This window comes from Chroicocephalus ridibundus, chromosome 3 (assembly GCF_963924245.1).
Source record: "Chroicocephalus ridibundus chromosome 3, bChrRid1.1, whole genome shotgun sequence".
NCBI classification, from domain to species: domain Eukaryota; kingdom Metazoa; phylum Chordata; class Aves; order Charadriiformes; family Laridae; genus Chroicocephalus; species Chroicocephalus ridibundus.
Window position 1 is genome coordinate 47,723,201 of NC_086286.1, and position 20,176 is coordinate 47,743,376.

General features: G+C 43.1%; 1 long non-coding RNA gene across 1 annotated transcript in view; it reads left to right on the forward strand.

Annotated features, from left to right (window-relative positions):
• LOC134513848 (uncharacterized) overlaps window positions 1-20,176 on the forward strand; it is an 83,723-nt gene that overhangs the window by 51,203 nt on the left and 12,344 nt on the right. The gene's annotated exons all lie outside the window — the stretch shown is intronic.

Genomic DNA, 20,176 nt, shown 5'->3' on the forward strand with positions numbered 1-20,176 from the left:
CTTCTGTCCGCATGTAAACTGGGAGTTGTGGTGGACACCTTTGTGGAGAATTTCACTCCTCGCCTCCCACCTGGCGAAGAGAGTGCCCTTCCCTCTCTGACCACCTTTCCCTTGCACCACAGTCTCCTTGCCACATGCACAGCAAATACATGCCAAGCTGGGAAGAAAATTGTTTTGTTCATTAGTAAGTTGACTCTAAAATAATGTATCCTAAACTGATGGTGTTCAGTTAGAGTTACAGTACATCCTCATGATTTACCACTAGGGAAGTAACTGAAAGAAAGACCAATCCCCTCTCCTTTTGTTCTTTTAATTCCTTCCTTTTTTCCCCTTTCCTTCCCCTGCCAAATCACAATCACTTTTTAGAAAAGTGGAAACCAGCGGGAAATGGTTAAAGAATCCAACCCTTCACTATTGGTCAGGTCCCTTGATCATTATTATTTAAAGCACACCTTTCATTAGCTGTTATGTCAGGGAAGAGAGTTAAGGAGTTTGATCTCTGAATTGTGACCAGGGCTTAAGAAGTAAATAATTAAGTTTTTCTCAGTTCCTCCACTGCCTCTATTCTAAGCGCGTGACTCAAAGAGCTACAAGTCCTCTGCCATCAAGGCTGCTAGTGTTCGGTTGTTGCCATTGTATTGTCATTGTGGCAGATGAAACAAATGGCCAGTCCATTTTGCTGCCACATTCATCTCCTGCCATCAGTCATCTGCTTTCCTTGTGTTTCCTTTTCCTCCAGCCCATTCCCATCCCAGGAGGGCTTAACAGTTTAGTTGTCATTCTCCATAAAGGAAGAATGACAAAAGACCCTCTGATACGCTGAAATGACAGATGCATTTAACAGTGGTGAAATAGTTGCTCTTGAGATCCCCCGGAAGATGATGGATAGGCATTTTGCCTGTTTTACAGATGGGCATACTGTGACTATGATAATTAGTCCAAGATTTCTAAACTCTTAATTTTGAAACTTGCAAATTGTGGAGCCAAGAGACCCATCTTTGTGTGTGGCAACTGTGACTGAAGTTAGGGGCTAAATTATGGAGAAACCAAGGCCTTGTTTTAAGATGCTGAGCCTCTGCACTCCCAACAGTTTCATGTGAAACTGAAATTTTCAGTTTCACGACCCTATTCCTGTATTTCATTCTGCACAGACAGTATAAATAAAAATTACTGAATACTTGTGAAAACTATAGGTGTTAATAAGCTGTGTAACAACAGTGAGTTAGTGACAAAACAATTATTCAAATAGAAACGGGTATTGATTTTTAAGTTTGTTCTTCTTGGTGTGTTTTATTAAGACAATCCTCTGGTCACAAGAGCATATTTCTCTTCAAAATAAACAGAAAACAGCATTTTGCAAGTTAGAAAAAAAAAAAGAAGACCTTTTTCTTTCCAATAGTCCTAGTTTCTACTAACCACCATTTTAAGGAGACTTGTGATAACACTTCTTTAAATTGTATGTCACAAAAGAGTGGTTTAGAAAATAGGTGTGCCTCAGAGAGGCAGGGTTATGGAACCAAGTTTCATTACCTGCTACTGCGCTAAAGACAGCAGGTATGTGTTAGAATCTACATTAGTTACACTCAGTAATCTTTTTAAAATAGCTCTGGTTCTTCTCAGTGGAATCTCTTCAGTCCTCCTTTCTCAGAACTAGACTTCAATTCTTCTGTTTTTTTCTAAGACTGGAAGACTGAGGAATTTTGCTGATTCAGTGAAGTCTTTCACTGACCTTATTTGTATGTGTGAAGTGCTAACATTTCATCTCAAAAAATTCCAACCCAGACAATTGGTATCATTAGCAGCAACTCAGCAATTTAGGTTCAAATCTATCTTTTGAAATGCCTTCTTTTGCCCTTAATTTCTGTAAAATTTCAGATTTATTGATCTCTATACAGAGAGAGCTCTCTATACAGTTCTATAGCTGTTTAAGGGTGGAGAAATATGACTATAAAAAAAAAAAGATCTTGAGAAAACACGGATTTTGCTAGATCTACAAATAAATCTACTTATTCTGGTATCATTCTAAAGATTGCGTTTTTTACAGATCAGATGCTGGAGTAAAGAGCCATTGATCACCTGGATATAAAATTACTTTCTCAGTGCAGAATCTGCAGGGCAATGCTTGGAATTTGTGCAAATATTTAGCCTGGTGGCACTCTGATTCGGAAGGGGGTCAGACAGTCTGCTGGAATATTCAGCTGCAACATAATAGCAGTTCTTAAAATACTCCAGCTTAAAATGCCACCCAGAGAAGACTTATTTAGTCTTTTCGCAGTTGTCTGTTGAGTCAGCCACTCGCAAAAGGGCAATAAACAGGAAGAAATTCAGGAATAAGGATGTCAGCCTTTGATAACTCTCTCAGTTTTCATAAACTCTCTTCTTCAGTTCAGAAAAAATGAAAAATTATAAAATACATGAGCAAAGCATTTGAGGTTTTTGCAATATATTTAGGTTTCTCTCTTGAAGAGCCTAGGAAAGGTTTTGAAAAGAAATAAAGTAAAATGAGAATGTTAAATCTATTCAGAAATTACCATTTGCCCGTGTTTTTCTATATTGTGCAGAGTTTTGCAGGGAGCTTTAGCTGTTTTCTGTGTCTAAATTCTACTTCATGATCTTTAATTTCGTGCTGACCCAGATCTAGTGATGTATAGAGCAGTCTAGGAACAGTTGCGATGGCATTATTGGCACAGACATTTTGATATCCATCAAAATGAAGGATACCGTGGTTTCTCCCCACTTCTCAGGGTGTACCCTCCTGTCCACAAAGTGCCCCATCAGTTGGGTGGCTGGAACAGCTGGTACAGAACCTGTACAGACGTACAGGTCCAAAATACCTCCCTTGCGTTGCTACCTTAAAGATGCTTGTTAACTCCTGTCACTTCAGTATGGTAGCTCTCACATTTATTTTCATTCTGTACTATCTTTAGCAGACTTTGGGAGTGTTAAAATAAACATTATTCACCTAGTTGTGTGGCCCTTCTCCATTTGGCAAACACCACTCTGTTCGCTGTCTTTTTAATGATTTCATTGCTGTCCTTAGTATTTTACTTTCTCAGAGTGGTGAGAGTTAAGGCTTATGGCAGAGTTACTTCTGTGAAGTCAGCAGGGGTGGCACACAGGATTGTTTTCTCATTACCTCAGGGGGGGAAAAATCGTTGGAGTTTAAGATATGTGTGAATCCGTGGCTTTCACAGTCAGCTTGGAAATACAGCCCTTGCCAGCTTGCCTTCTGACTCCAAATTTCTTCAAGGATTAATGGGACTGTGGCAAAACACAGCTTCTCCTTCTGTATGGAGCAGCGTTCATCATCTCTCTTGGATCTGAGGAAACTCAGTCCAAGCAGACACTTAAAGGAAACATGGGAAAATCTGGCCAATACTCGAGAGAGAATGACACTGTGAGAGCCAACAGGAAGCAGGATGTCACAAATACAGGAGCTTAGACAACTATATTGAACGTGACAATGAGACATATCCATAAGGGCCACATCTGAGGTGATTTCCTTTATTTTAAAAAAGTTCTTACTAAAGCCAATAGACTTCTTTGCTTAAAACAAAACAATAGAGAAAGGTCAGCCTCAGGATTCAGACCATTAATATTCCCTGCATAATGCCCAGTAACATGCAAAGCCAATTTCCTTAAATAACTGTGTGTTATTAGCACATGGAGGCTTCACCATCAGTCTTTCCTTTTATTTGATATAAACCATCATCAACTCATTTGGTATTAATGGAAACCCCACGGGTTTGATGCTGTCATTTAGCATTAATTAATGTATCGTTGTTTAAATTGTGTTACTCCCCATCCAATACCTGGGAAGCTCTCAGAAAGTTCTCAGAGAGATCAATTTATTTTCTTTGGCCTCGTGGTTGCGGCCCATACTTGTCATGCACATAGGTTCTGAATGACGAAAGGATTCCAGGTGCTTAGCCATCCGACGAGGGCAGCTTAATCACACAGCAGCACAGTTGCGTGCATATGTTTGAGAAGCAGAGAAAATCTGCCAAAAAAGTTTTTTTCAAGGTGTGTGTGGGGTCCTTCTATAATTCCTGTTGTAACTGTAGAGCAGGATAGGTCCTCAGTGCCCCTCAGGGTTTTGTGTTCTCTCTGTAGGCAGTGATTTTTCAGACTCACCACCTCCTAAAAAGCTACGTTTACAGCATTTCTCTAGCTCAAGCTGGGAACCATTGGGGGCAAATTGCAGTTCAAATATCTGACAGAGCTTCTGACAGTGAAAGCTCTTGTGAGCCTCAGGATGGTTCTTAAAGTCAATTCAATAGTTAGATGAGGTTTCATTAAAATAAAAAAAAAATGGAGATGTCTGCAAATATTTGAGTAGGAAACAGTATTGTGTGCATTGTACCATCACACTGATGACACTCATTGTTTAATCTGTCATAATTACCATTGCAACGTATGTTTTTTCAGAGGTTTACAGTACAGCTGTTTTGTTTACTGCACATTTTCAACCTCTAAGCTGTTTCTCTTTTTCCCTTTAAAAACTAATCAAAATCAATTTGACTGCTTTGAGAGCTCTTCTTTAGAGAGCGCAGAACAAAAAGAGCCAGGGATGTTGTTATGCAGAGCTGCAGAGCTGGACCAGATCCTCCTCACTGCTTGTGCATGAGGTTCAGTGATACCCGTGTGCCTGTGCCTGGTAGGAAGGGGGCAGAAATATTCCACCCCACTTAGTGAACAGGAGGTATGAAAATGCTTGTGGAGGTCACAAGAAGAGGAACCAATTAGCGCTGTATTTTTCATGTCTTTTCTTGTTTTCCAAGGAGGCATGGTGGCAATCCCATGGTTCAGTAAGGTGGACTGTGAGATAGGTGGCTCTCTAATGAACATTTGTCCCTGGCTTGTCTGGCAGTGGGATTTCCACTCTAAAGATAAGGTCCTTTTCTTGGCTGACAGCTTTGTTCCAGGGATCTCAACAGTGATGCCCCTCCCGCACGCTTCATCCCTTCAAGCTTCTGTCCTTACTCTTACTCTGCCAGGTGGCAAGTATGGAGAACTTCCCACTGGTGTCCTGCTAATGCATGTAACTTGCTGACTCTTACTTAACATAATTGCGTCTGTGGTGTGAAACTTAAACGTACGGACGGGGCAAAATCATGGCCTGTTACATGGCTTTATTGATTAGAAGGAAAGAATAAACTGTGTTTTAGGATGATAAATGTGGGAATCTGGAGATCGAGCTTCAACTCTCCTTTGCCGTATGTTTCCTTGGTAAGATCTAATTTCTCTGTGCCTGAGTTCCTCTCATAAGACATGACCAGTGTTTCACAGAGATGCTGAGTGGGTAAGTACCCCCTGGAAGGGAACAAATCTCTGGGATGCACAGAGCACACAGCATCCCTGCCAGCCCCACAGGCCCCTGCCCTGGGGAGTGATGGCAAGTGGCTGTCATCGGGATTGTTTTGATTGCTTCTGAAATGCAATACCACAGCCCGGTGGTGAGGCCACCAGCCCTTCACAAGCAGTGAAGAGCAGCTGGAAGCGAGCAATTCCTTATTGCAAGACCTGACCAGCTCCTTCCTGCATTTCAGGAGCGAGCACTGCAGCACAAGGGGAGATGCTCTGAGAGGCCTGTGCATCTGCGTAGTGCTCTGTGTTGCCATGCAGGGCTCTCAGGCGCTAAAAATGTGGCAGCCTGCCTGAGCTAATTATCTCCCCAGCTCTTGAGAGGGCTAGTCCAGGCACGGCACTGTGCTGACACAGCTGTCCTGCTGCCGGTTCCTCGGCTGGCCCTGTCTGGGGGATCCCAGGACTGTGCTGCGTTGCAGAGCGTAGCTATGCCTGTAGGAACTTTTCACAGGTACTTGCAATGCTGGATAAGTATTTCATTCACTGCTATGCAAATAGCCCTGTGGGCTACAGCTAAGGAGGAAAATAGGCTTGTGCTACATCGTGTAGTTCGCATGGGCAGAAGGGCAGGGCGCTGCCTGTTGTAAACCCCTGACACAAGGTCAGACAAGAGCTGTGCCAGCGCAGAGGCCAAACTCCCCCCTTGTCTAATTCCACTAACCTTCTCTGAGCTAATTCAGTGATGTCTTTGGCCCAGTAAGTTCAGCTAAAGCAGCTTTGATTGCCTTAACACAAAGTTTCCTGGTTTTGCTGGTATGTATTTTAAGCTTATTGCTATTTCAGTGCAGTTTCGTGCATTTCCTATTTGAACAGTTCCTGTCGGAAGCATGTATTGTTTGGGAAGACGTGGCATTAATTACTGTGTGAATTATTTGTTGTGTGGGTACCGTGGAAGAAATAGATGGGAACTATTCCAAATGGTCTTTAATGAGTTCAGTCATCCAAGATCCTGATTTCCATCTCATAAATAATAAACTGTCCTCAATATGCTAATTCAAATTTGCCTTTAAATTGCTTATTTTAATTTTGGAGAGGAAATAATCAAGAAGAAAAAGTTCTGAAAAATGCAAGCCTGCCCTGTTTCTGCGGCAGGGCACTCAGAGGTTGCAGCGTCTCGTCCTCTTCCCCACGCTAAGTCCTGAGACAGCGGGCACGTGACTAGGCTGGTAATGGTTTTATGTTGTGAAGAGTGAGATACGAAACGTAACAAATGAAAATATATATTAAACCTCTGTTCCATAAAGGAAGGGTCCTTAATACAACGTTACACAGTGAGCTCTTTTGCCATCTCCTTTTGATGGGATCTCCAGTCTCAATTTCCGCTGCTGATGGTTTGCTGTTTGGGCCAATGGAGGCCAGAAGGGTTGCTCTGACAATAGACCTAGCCTCTGGCAAGGTAATAGTGTGTGCTCAGCAGTGACCCATCTGCTTCATCAAATGCAACATCAATGGTCTTTTAGACAAGTCTCATCTAGTCTTGCAGTAGCGGGTGATGATTTTTCAAAAAGCCTTCTCTTATTTTTGGAAGCTTGTATAAGGCATGAATGTACCGGTAACTGGACTAACGATTTACCACTCTGTTAACTATAAATAGAAATATTTCTGCTCCAGGCAGGCAAATCATTACCCTCAGAGAGTTTGGTACCGATGTAACAGTTACCCATGAGATTATTCTGTTCTGAAAACATCCTTTTCATTCTTTTTTTTTTCCTCCTCTCAGCATTTTATCTTCAGTAAACACATATCGTGATTTTACATGAACCTGTGGTCTCTGGGCTGTCTCTAAGTCCTGAACTAAACAATAGCACATAGCATAGCAAAAATACTGCAAGAAAAGAAAAAGAAGTGTATTTTGGACATGTATTAGCTGGTCACACATCATTCAGGTTTGTTAGGGTTTGATACTGGATAGACAGGAATAGAAGGTTTGGATGGTCCTGCAGGCACATCTTACTGGAAACAGAGTCACAGAAATTTCATTTCAAGAGACAAACCAGTGAAAAAACCCAAACGGGTTACTCTATTTCCTGCCCTGGAAGGAATGGCAGCTTTTTGAAAACATTAATATCCTCAGTCAGGCATCACAAATATTAGTTCTCAGTTCCTTCAAGGGATAAAAAGAGATAAAAATAGAAGCCACTCTGAAACCTCCCAGAGGCTGACAAATGCATTCATTCATTTCTTTATAATGACATCTTTCATGAAGGCCTTAACACTGGAAATTCTCCGAGGAGGATTCCTTCCCCCCAATACTTTCTCACTTCTGTTGAAAGCTATCTGTATCATTGCGAGCAGGCAGGGGGTAAAATACTTTCTGAAAACTCAGCTGTGCTTTTGTAGGCTGATCTTAGGCAGGAAAAAAGGCTCATTCTCCCAAGTGCACTGAGAACGTGGTGCTGCAGCCTGGAATGGGAGTATTTGGCTGTGGTGGGACAGCCCATGTGAGAGGGGGTGGCTGCATGCGGTTCTCAGCAAGGGGTGAGCAAAGTGCAACCCCTGCACCTCAAATCTGTGTGCGAGAAAGAGACACTGCACAAAACAGATGCCAAATTTGCAGCAGCTTTCATTTCACTCTCTGCTCTCATTCGTATATCTTCCCAGTTTGTTCATCTCTACTCTAAGGCCTGCGTTCATCCTGCTTAGTGGAGGCAACCTAGTCACATTTGTCCTCTGCTGCAGGGAGGAAGGGAGGTTCTTCAGAGCCGTCAGATCTTCAGGTGAACCAGCTCCCTCTCTGAGGAGCCTCTTGTTGTCTGTTGATTGTACAGGAACCAAGACTTGTTTGGCTGTCTTGGTTAAATGTCTACAATTGAGCAGGGTGATCTTGGTCTCTACGCTTCAGTCTTTCGTAAGGTTGGCAGGCAAATGGAGCACTTAGTTGCTTTATTTTTCTTATGCTAAATTTTAAGAGTCTTTTTCACAACCAGAGTGTAAAGCAAAGCCCAGCACATTGCTTACATCAACACCGGGAGTTAAAGCAGGTGCCTGAAATGGTACTGTTATTGCAGGTGGAACTTGTCTGACCAAATGCAGACTGAACGTAGACATAAATAGAGATGAACCCCGAAAAACTCTCTTTCACTCCTCACACTATAAATGAACCTAGAGCCAATAGCTCAGGGGTAGACGTATACATCTAGAGATATGAAGGTAAATTGCATCTACAATGCCTGCAGAGCTCCCTCCGTGGCAGTCATTCCAGAGCAAAGGATCTGCCACGCAAGTGAACTAAAGATACAGGACCGAAGGGCAGCACCTGAGTCATCCTCTCAGTCAGTGCCTCTCAACTTGCAGAAAGGCATGCTGCAGATGCGCAGCCTTGTGCGCTGTAGCTCATCTCACCCCAGGGTGCTGTGCATTTTCAGGCTTCTCACAACAGGCTCCAAGTCTGTGCTAGAAGACCAAATGCCCCATTATTATGTGCCACAGGAGGAGAACAGGAGAGATCAAGAGCATTTCTAAGTCCTCCCAGCAAGCAGGAGGTTTGCTGGGTGACATTGCAGATGCTTCCAGACCGTGCACTGTGCTGCACAGGAAGACAAACAAAAAACAGTGGTCTCTGATGAGCTAATCTGGAAGAGGATAGCTTCCCTGTTCCAAATCTGGTGATTAGATCAACCCTGAGCATGTGAACAAGTGCAGACAGCTGATGGATGCTGATGCTGATAACTTGAGGAGCACTGATGAACCTTGCGGCTCTCAGTGACCATGTTTACACCCTTAACTGACCCAACATGAAGTAAAATACTCTATCGTAAATCCCTGTGAAAAAGGGGGGTCAGGAAAAAGCATATCGTTCAAGAAAAATGTCAGCCCTGGGAGTGTAGCTTTTATTGTTAAACTATACTGGTCTAATTTTACTCCTATAATTTCCCATATACACAACAACAAGATCTTCAGTGGGGGGTTATTTTTTTCTTTTATAAACAAAGGCTGTGCTTTGTCATGTACTGCTGCTTGGCACAGTCGCTGATTGTATAAAAGGCAGATCTTTAAACAGTGTGCTATGATCCTATCATCTGATCTGCAAGCTGGAGGATATATCATCAATATAATTTGTGGCAGGATATTTGCATAGATGTGGTGAAGCGTGTTGGATACTCCTCTGAAATCACACAGGCAAAAAGGAAACGATATTAGCTTAAATAAGTGAGACTATCAGCTTAACAGATCCATGAATACATGCTTTTTCCAGAATAGGAAATCACAGTTTGCAGGTACTTAAAGCCAGCTAAGAGAAAACACGCTGATTGTGATTTTCTGGCACTAACATATTGGATCACACTGGGAACCAGTAACTATGTACAGAGAGTTTCAGCTGTTGTTCACAGGTTTGCCTGTGGCTCCGTCACTCCATCGCTGGTATCCAAAGGCTGTTCTTGGCCCCAGAGAAGGGGAGCTGCCATGCTGAAATTGTCAGTAGGCGAGAGGTGGCATTCTGCAAACGACGATTGCCATCACAAACAAAATTAATTGGTTCCTCTGCTGGTATTCTTGAAAGGAGCTACTAAACGAATGGATGTTGCCAGTGCTGTTCAGGAGACCAAGCTAAATTATCATAATAGACTCTTCTGGCCAAAAAAATCTGTGCATCACTGAGAGGTACTCCCAGGGTCGAGATACATATTAGTATAATACAGGGACCAAGTGCGGCTCATGGTGTCAGTGAGTCTACTCATACTGTGGAAAAAAATGTACTTTAGCTTCTACAACAGTAATTCTGGCTACTTTCACATATTCTGTGCTTGCTTGAAGAAAATAAACTGCGCTGTGCTGTACTGTACATAATAAAGGCTTCTCTTCTTGAACACGACTTATAGTTGTAACCTAGCAGGAATACTAGGGAAGCTGAAAACATCAACTTTGCCCAGACAACCAAAACCTTTCCTTTATATTGTGCCAGCGGTTGCACCTTCTGGAGCCCTGATGCTGTAGTGGGATGTGTGAAGGCTAGAGATAATGTAAAGCTCCAGATCTGGAATTGAAGCTTCCCCAGTGGGAGAAGTGTTGGTCCTGGTTATGCTCCATGTCTAGCTGCTTTTTAAGTTGCAAAAGATTTCCATTTCTAGTATAACACCCTGTAAAAAAAGAGCATGCACTGACTTCTCTTGTTAAAATTCCTTTCAGTTTCTTAAGGTGTTTTTTTTCCCTTTATTAGTTAGGAATGGTGGAGGTTGGTGGAGCTTTGTAAAGGACCTTTTCAGCAAGGGTGAAATGTATTAAATCACGCTGCAAATCCCGCCTGGTGGCTGATGGGGTGCCTCTCTGTGCTGGTGTACAGGCCTGTCAGAGCCCCGGGGGAGCTGTATGCACACGTGGGCACCTGCTGTATGGGTTGTCTTGCAGGAATGGAGAATAGCTGAGAGATGAAAGAGTGAAAAGCAACACAGTTCTGCCAGATGCAAGAAGTAAATGAGCAGAAGGAAACCCAAAACTATTAGTTTTCACTGTCACTTTCTTTGTTACTTCTTTGGACAAGTGCGATATCCAAGTTAACCACATTGCCGTTTTTTCTTGTCCTTGCCTGTATCTTTGCATTTATTGTTAGGTTTTGTCATGTTATCAGCTTCCAAGAGTGGTACGCCAAATCAGATGTTTCTGCTCAAAGCTCTAAGTCTCCAAGTAGGACAAGTGAGTTTGGTTTCTTCTCTCAAAGTTCAAAATGTCCTTGCTTGCTCCTAAGGTCCTCCATGGGCTGCTATCCTGGTTAAATTCAAGAGCTTGGTTCCGCAGTCTTTGCTCCGTGAGGGAGATCAGGCTTCTTCCTTTGAGAGCTTGCTCCTGACCTGAATGACAAAGAAACTGAAACAAGGGCAGGGTAAGGCTTGGGAAGGTTTGCTCGCTGATGTAGCTCGTTAGAGGACTTCACTGCCTTGCTACTAAGCCTTTTGGTTCTGCCAAGTTTCTTGATGAGAGCTGCAGGAGTTACAATAGAAAAGTAGGTCAGGAGTAGATCTTGTAAATCTACTCAAAGGGCCAAGAATACAGTTTATGTAGAAGAAGAAGGAAAGAGAGAAAGGAAAAAAAGAAAAAGGAAGATTTTAGTGCGAAGAGGAGAGGAAAGCCGGAAGTTTAGGTGGGACTTCGTGTGTGAACCAGGTTGTGTAATTATACACCTGATTACAGATTGCTTTCTTACAGTGTCTCAAAAATTCTTCAGTTTCTTCAGCAGGGCTTTCATTAGCACTTCTGAATCTCTTATTCTGCAATTGCTGTTAGCAGTAAGGCCAGCCTGCCTGCCTGCCTGCAGGGATTTTGACTATACAGTGGGTGAGCAATGTGCTAGCCTGCTGTATACACATTTCAAGCGTGTAGCTGCACCCCTACTGAGACCCGGGGAAAAGCAACAGCAGAAAAACAAGAGCTTTTGCAGGATGGACGGTTTCCTTTGAAATGTGGTAGGCATGTGATTTCTTTAAAGGGAAGAAAATCAATAGAAGGATTTTTTTTAGGTTGGAAAAAACACCATCCCCACTGTTGTCTTTGGGAGTGAACTTTGAAAACGCATCTCGGTTTGGGCAATACTCGCTGCTTATCCAGCACGCACAGAGCATACACCTCGACTTTTTATTCAGCTGAACTTTTTGCCATGCTGGCAAAATTTCTTACAAATAGTTGGTGTCATGAGTTTTTCCTATTTAGGCCTAAAATTCCAGGAGGTTTCTTTGACACACAATTTAACTCCTGACACACTGAACTGTGATCTGATTTTAAGCAAAATCTGACAGTGGCTCTTCCAGCACATCCATCATTCCAGATAGCTTTCAGCAAATATTGGAGACATCTATTTTATGTATGTATTTCTTCTACTTTGTATTAGAACCTTGTTGGCTGCTAGAGGTTTTGCTGTTCATTTGGTTTTGCGTGCTTTTAACTTATTTTTCACTTTTGTTTTCCTAGCAGTTAGAATACAAGTTTAAGAAAGCATGTTAATGTGATACACCCTATCAGCTAAGTAAAAGTCCTTTAGCATACCCATTTACTCAGAGAAAGTGGGACTGAGAGAGGAACAAGGTTTATTCTTACCAGTGTCATCCTTTCATGTGGAAATTTTCCTTTAAAAATGATTTTGCATTTGGGACAGCTTCCGCTGCATCAGGCACTTTCTGTATTTGGTGGTACAAGCCAGCACATTTCCCCTCTCTCAATCAAACTTAGTGCAGCGCTGCCTGCTGGTTTTCCCCTATCAATAATTAATACCTCAGTTGATAGACAATGAACATTTTATAAAGGCCATTTAAACAAAACAGAACAACGTTTTCCTTGCATCTGTCAATGGGAGATTTTTTAATCTCTCTTCTGCAAACTCTCTCATTTTCCTTTTGAAAATTGGAAACCTCTCCCAAGAAAGCACAAATAGGAAACTCTTCATTATCATCATACCACAGAGTTTTGAAGGAATGCTGTCAACTTAGACAACTACATTTCTGCCTGTATATTTCTGCCTGAAATGTTTTACCTCCTGGTGTTACGAGGACAGCATGAAGCTCACTCAGGGTTTAGGGGGATATATTTCTCCTTGTTTTTCACTTTTACTTCCTCCTTCTGACAGCGTTTTGCTCGCTACCTAGCCTCGAGGTTTCCCTACAGCCCATCACTGAGCTCCCTGTTCTTGTACAATGAGGGCACAGACCAGTTTTATACATACAGGTGCAGAACTGCCGTACGTGTGCAGGAGTCACAGGTGTACAGCACTAAAGCTGTTTTGAAATTAGGGTTGGGTTTTTGGTTTGGTTTTTAGTTTATATGAAAATCTTGGTGGTTACTCTTTAGACAACCCTATATTTATCTGGAAAATAGGTCTGATGCGGATGGGGGTAGTTCTCACCCACAAATTCCCTTCTTCTGCAGCTGCATGCTACAGCGTGACCCAGAGGCCTCCGTAAAGGCACAGATATACCAGGGAAGGAGCAAGAAAGTAGTATGCTGAGGAGAAAGTAGCCCGCAGGGAGTGGTAGTGATGGATAGGAGCTATTTATATTTTGGGCAGTGACCACAAAAGTCCACCGTGGAGTGGTCTGGGACCACTGCCTGTACTTGTTTCTGTGCTGGAAGAGTCCCCAGGGAGCAGCACACCATGAGTGGCCTCACACAGTTGGCAGAACTGACCAGCCTTGGGAAAATCTTCCTGCATATTCTCACTACTATGAGTGCCGAAATGCGTATTAACTGTCCTGACAAAACGTTCTCTGCTGAGGTGGACGTTTGAAACATTACTTTTTTTTTTTGCTTGGCCTTCGTCTGGACTTGTAGCGTGGCCGCAAAGGTGCTGTGTGCTGTTTCCAGATCGCTGGAGGTTTCTGACCCACCTGCCAGGTGTCTTTTATTTCTGTTTGCATGCCCTTGGTGTTGAGCTGTTTACGTGTTGTTGTTTGGTCCACTCTCAGCGTTCCCGTGGGCAGTGCTGGTACCTGAGCTGACTCACAGGTTGGTAACAACTGGCTGAGGATCTGGCCCATTATGCGCTGCAGTGTCCTGGCAGAAAAAAGCCCAATAAATGAAATGCAGTATATAATCTGCACTTTGCAATGGAGGATTTAATTAATTTCTCTCTTGGCATTTTATGCTTCATTTTGTCATGCTTTTCAGATCAAATGTAACACTTTCTGAGCTATATCAGACTCTTCTCCATTTTTGTTATGTTCCGCATCTTTTCCTCACACTATCTTTCAATGGCTAGCATTTCCCAGGTGTTTTCTAAGGCAGCTGTATAATCTTTTGATTATAGTAAGTATATAATAGTTTATGCAGTTTTACATAATTTGCTATTTGTAGTGTACATTAACTTAACGTTCCTTATGAGTTACAAGTTTGTCTTTAATAATGAATTATGTGCCTTACTGAATAGGTTTTCTGTCTCAGGGAGCTCAACACTGGCAGTTTTAGTTAAAGATAACCTTGATTGTTCCTTTTCTTTCTCCCTCCCTTTTGTAATTATTATTATGCTTAATTTCTGGGTCATTTTCAACCAAAACTCTGTGGCAGGCCAGTGAAGAGTTAAGACTTAGATAAAGCAGAACTGCTAAACCAGTTACTATTTTGTGATAGGCTCAGAAATATTTGGAATGCTGTCAAGCAGTTGTTATGGTCTTTTAGCCCCTCTAAGCTGGGAGTTATCTGGGTAGGGGGAGAAAATGAGACTATTTTTTTCCCCATAAGTCGGATGATGCACGTATACGGATTGCTTACTGATATGATTCAACTGTATGAGCAGAATAACAATGATCTTACTGTGTTCTCACAGGAGTATTTCTCAAAGATTTCCTATATACCTGAATTTTGTCCCCCATCCCACTGCTCTGTCTTTTAATTAAATTTTACCCTGAATTGATTACATCTAGATTTTCCCATGGGGCTGTAGAAGTGAATTTACTTTTATTCTCCTATCTGTAAAGCTTGTTGTTTAAATCTTTTCTCTCTCTGTCTCTTTTTTTTAAGAAGATTTGCTGATTGCAATTTGATTACCTGTTCAGCTTTTTACAAATTATGTTACTCTAATTGAAGCCTAGAAATAGAAATCCAATAAACGGCTCTACGTTAACCTCAGAAATGTTTGATTTCATATTATTCTGTTCTGTTCATCTCAATATTCTGTGTTATAGTAGATGATACTTTTTAAGCCTCTGTAGAAAATACTAAATTGAAAAAAAAAACAACAAAGCAGAATACTTGCGTTTATTCAGGAGCTCTCCTTAAAGACTGCAAATTTGGACAGATGCTGAGGCTATTGTCATTTTCTAAATAAGACAACTGTTATCTTGGTGGAAACCAGGACTTTTTAAGTAAGATTTTCAAAAAAGCTCCGAAGGAGTTTAGAGTAATGAGTTTCATTCAAAGGCAGATATACAGCAGCCAGAGATTCCTCCTATATGAGGTGGGGGAGGACACATGTTATCAGAGGGAAAAGCAAACTCACTTTGTATATGTCTCTGAGTGAATTTTGCTTGTGGGCAAGTCTGGCTATCTATCTGCAGCAGAAACGTGATATTCTTCAGCGCTTCAAGCTGTCCCGAATTCTCACTTCAGCATTAAGTTGTGCGTAAACACTTGTCTGGCTGGAAAGGCTTTTCTTCGCAGCCTGCTTTCCCAACACAGCGGTCCCAGCAGCCCTGTCCCCAGCAGAGCGTGTCCCACGTGTTTCACACAGCGGCATTTCCATATCAACCGTGTGCTGTGGGACGCCATGGAGCTCCCCCAGCTCTCTGGCTGTTCGCCTTTCAGTCCCATGCTCCTCCGTCTTCTGATGTATAGTACGGAAACCGTGTACTTCGCTGCAGCTTAACTGAATTACTCTTGTGTCGCCCAGGCCCCGTAATGCTATAAAGGCTGGTTAACATATATATGAAAGCCATGGCTCACCACTGTGCTTTCTGTGACACATGCTCTTGTCAAAGGCTTTCATCACTCAAAACCATTAAAAAGTCATGACCGCTACTGAAAACATCCCCAAAAAGGACTAACAAGTAAAGAAATCAAGAAACGGCTCCCCTTGGGTTTGGGTTGGGGAGGAGAATCTCTGGATTTAGTTGCTTTTTATTTTCTGCGCCCCCTCAGCGCATGGTGCTAAAGCAGTTAATGCCTCACTGGGTTCGTGCTGAGGGCTTCTTGCTGCCAAACACCTGCAATCAGTAGCTGATCATTTGTCTGGGAAGTCAAAGGCAAGACACATGCGATGCTGAAACCGCATCGCCCCCTTCTCTGAATGCCGCAAAGCTGCAGGAGGGGCACCCGATGGTGCCTTAGGGTATACAGTAAGCTCTGGGGTGCGTGTTTGTCTTATGTGTGGTCAACAGCTACGTACAGAGAGTCTCTGCAGAAAGTATTGCATCCCCCAGGATCACAGATAGCGTACTACCCGTTGTGAAAATGGGGTGATGACGACAACACTGCTAAAGCACACCAAAGGCCAATTTGCAATATGTTGCTCGTATTGTTCGCTCGAGCAATTATTATAATCTGTTTGCCTGTAAATGTGCTTTCTGTTGTTATATCATTAACCTTAACAATGTCAACGTGCTCCCCATATGCGGTTCCATTATACGACTTCACAGGGTAAGAGCACAGGACACATCTCATACGGGGAAGAGCGTTCCCAGCCCAAGATTTACTGATGCCTGAGGAGAATAGCAAGTGCTACGGACGGAGCCCAGCTGCAGCGAGGCACTTGCTTCGCTGCAAAGGGAAATGGGGAGCCGTTTAATCTGCTGCTGCCACCTGATTGCTGTGTGGGGAGGAGGATTTTCTGCCAGAGGTGTGAGTCCTGGTAAAAGGCCGCATCCCCGGGGAGGGGTGATGTCCGCAGGGCGGCAGGGGCAGAGCAGCCATAGGAGCAGGCGAGAGATGCTTCTTTCCTCTTGTATTCAGCAGCATTACTCCTAGTTGGTACCTGTGGAAGTGAGGGAGGAGACGAACCATGTTTTCAAGGTTTTGTGCTTTTCAGAGTGCTGTGATTGCAAAGAGGGTTTTTTGAGGCTATTAGCCACTTACTTACACATATAATAGAAATAAAAAAACACAGACCAGCAACCTCAGACTGTTCTCTTCTGCACAGAGGTCTGCTTACAGGACTCAGGCTGTATATAGAGAGTCTTTACAATCAGCTAAAACGTAACACAAAATATGACTTGTAAACATAAGCTTTTTTTCCTCTCACAGCTCACTGTATAGCAATGAGGTGTTTTTTTTTTTCATTGAAGTAGAAAAAAGCTTAACACTGGTTCTCTTACCTTCAGATAAAAAAGGTTGGTCATTTCCAGTGGGATTATCATCAAGAAGATTTCTATGTAAAGATGGTTATTATTTACTGTATTCAAGATGTCTAACTAGATTTAATAATACCTACCAGGTATTATTAATAATACGTAAAGGGCTGAAGAACACTGGCCCTTCAAATGAAAGCTACAGGATGCTGAAGGATTTAAGACATTACTGAGCAGATGTCTTTGGCTAGTAGTGTAAGAAAAGGGGCTGAATTGCTATCCAAAGTGCAGCACGGCTGCTTTGCTCCCAGTGTCTAGCACATGCTGCAGAAAATAGTGTTCTTTTATCAGTTGCGTGCCAGCAGCCTCTGTTGAACCGCGCAGTCTGGTGTTGCACCTCCAGCTTGGGGCTTGTCTGCAAGTGCCTGCTTGGGGGGGGTACCTGCAGCTGCATCTTATACCATTTGCAGTAGGGGTAGCCACTGGATATTTTGGGGCTTTCTTTATGCCTCTGTGTCCTTTCTTTCTTACAGCACCGATCTAGAGCTGGGAGAAGGGATCTCAGCCTGGCTTTCTGCTTCCTACATTGTAGAGAGTGCCTGATCTCACAATGGGTGTCTGGAGAATGCAGCTCAGATGAGTATGCGCAGCTTCATTCACATGATGTGCTATGTTGGCCCTAATGGTCAGTGATAGCTGGTAGTCATTTTGGACAGAAACATTCGGGTACTGTGAAGATGGACTGGGCACAGTGCTACCCAGTTTCCTACTTTCACCTCTGCCTCTAAGATGTTGATGATTTTTCTTGGAGCATCTATGTAATATTTCCAATATATGGCAGATATACTTGACTTCCTAAAAAGGGTTGCAATAGGTCACCTATTCTACATGGACTTTCTTGAGAATCATTAGCCAAAGGATGGCTCTAGTCACAGCTTTTGGGAGATTTACGTTGGCTTTAAGACAAGCGTCAGAAGCCCAAAGATCAAGAAACTCAGGCTGTGGTGGGGATTTGTTCTAAGGCCACTCCATGTCTGACATGTGCTCTGGTGTCTCTCGTGTTTGCTGCATCTGAGCTGTTACTGTCCCAGTTGTCCACCCCATTCCTTTGTCATAATTTATCACCAGCAAATAAGTGGTGGTGGAGTAAAAAAAGAGACCTGTAACCATGTCAGGTGCTAGTGTTGGTGTTTCAGTGCAAAGTGCCCTTTGCTGCTGGTTTACCGTGCAGGGCAGCAGGCCAGGCGCTCATCTGCCCACTGCCACTGGCTGGGGCAAGGGGGGCATATGGCATAGGACAGGGCTGAGGCAGTTTGCCCTGGTTTGGGGAAGACCCTGTCCTCTAGCCCAGACCTCGGCATTAGTCTCAGCACAGTTTCCATCTATCAGTGCACTCTATTCTATCTGAATACCCATGCAGAAATAAATTAAGAAGTTTTAATTGGCCTTTCAGCAGGTCAGTCACTTAGCATTATCGTCAGGCGGTTGGCCATGGGCATGTTTGCCAGTGACCCGAAGGAGGGCAGAGTCCTCTTTTTGTCTCTCTCATTTAGCCTCCTACAGATGGATACTGCTTCTGTCGTGCCTGGGTGCTGCAGGGGTCCGGGTGACGCAGCTGGGTGCAGCCCTACCTGCGAGCAGGAGGACCGATGGGCTGGGCATCCCCCTCTGCTTAAACCCTGCTCGATGAGCACTACTCTTAACCCCATGCTGTTTCTCTTATCAGCGGCAAAGGCATTATTGATGAGATTCTCAAGGCTGACTAGAAGACTGTGCTATATAGTTGCCATTGAAATTAATGACAGTTATATGGCTAAACCCGCGCTCTGGCTTTGGGAAAGACGGCTTCTCCCTGTCTGTGCTTGTTTACTGGAGAGCACTGCTGTAAGAAGTTATGAAGTAGCAGAGGATGCAGTAGTATCCAGTTGCTGCAGAAGCTAAAGAGAATTAGATGCTCTTTTTTTGCCAGATCCCCAGCTGCCGTAAACTGGCTGCTCTCTGCCAAAGTCAATAGAGCTATACCAATTTGCTCCAGCTCAGGATTTGGATCTTTCAGCCTGTATCAGAGTATCTGCCGTTTCCCTTTGCAGGCAGGTGAAACACTAATGAATATGGAACAAGATCTTGCAGTCTGGGGACTTTAATCAGTAAAAATGTATTAACAAAAATCAATGCAGGGCCTTGCTCCTGTCAGCGTTTGTTCTGTCATACCCCCCTGCCCCATTCCTTCTTTGTTCGCTGCGATTGCATCTGCATCACTATGGTAACTAATGAATGATTATTTAATTTACCAATCTCTGCATGCGGCAGTTTAGTGTTTAAAATATTCCAGCACTGTCTGTCATACACATATGCACAAACACATAGTGTCTGTCACACAGGAAATACTATAGGTGCTTGGTATTCTTATTTTAAGCTACATCTGTTTACCTGTCTCTTCAAATGGGACACGAGAGCTTTATCTACTGTGACGATGGCCACAAGCTAAACAGTATGTGCAGATAAACATAACTGTGTCATTGCATGTTTACTGTCAGTATGTGTCAGCTGTCAGCCAGCACACCTGAAATGAAGGCAGCGCCTTTTACATCCCAGAGGATTTTTGCCCAACACCCAGGTCTTAAGAGTTATTGCGTCTTCACAGGAAGCTTTCAGAAGAAAAATGGTATTTCATGTTTGTAAGAGCCAGTCTAAAACTTATTTTGGAGGAGTGAAAGGGGAAGAACAACTTTTCAACTGGCTTTTCAAAGGGACAGTGGGCCTTCAGCCATCTGAAGTCTTCAAGAAAAGGATAAGTAATTGCTGCAGGAATGCTAGGGTAGCTATACCCTCTTCCTTGGGGATGATGTGGGTGGGGACTGACTGGAAAAGGGAGATCAGCTTCTGCTTTCATCATGTTTTCTCCCAGCTCTCTAGCTATTTCAGTGCTTTGATAAGCTGGAGATTTTCAGGAGATCCCTAGACACCCAGGTACATTTTTGCTTGGAGGGGACGCTTTTTTATTCTATCCTAAAGAATTGTGCAGCTGACTTTTAACCTGCAAAGGGAATACTTTCTCAGTAGAATATATTCCTGCTGCAGGTGAAGCAGGTAGTTTTAATAAAGTTACT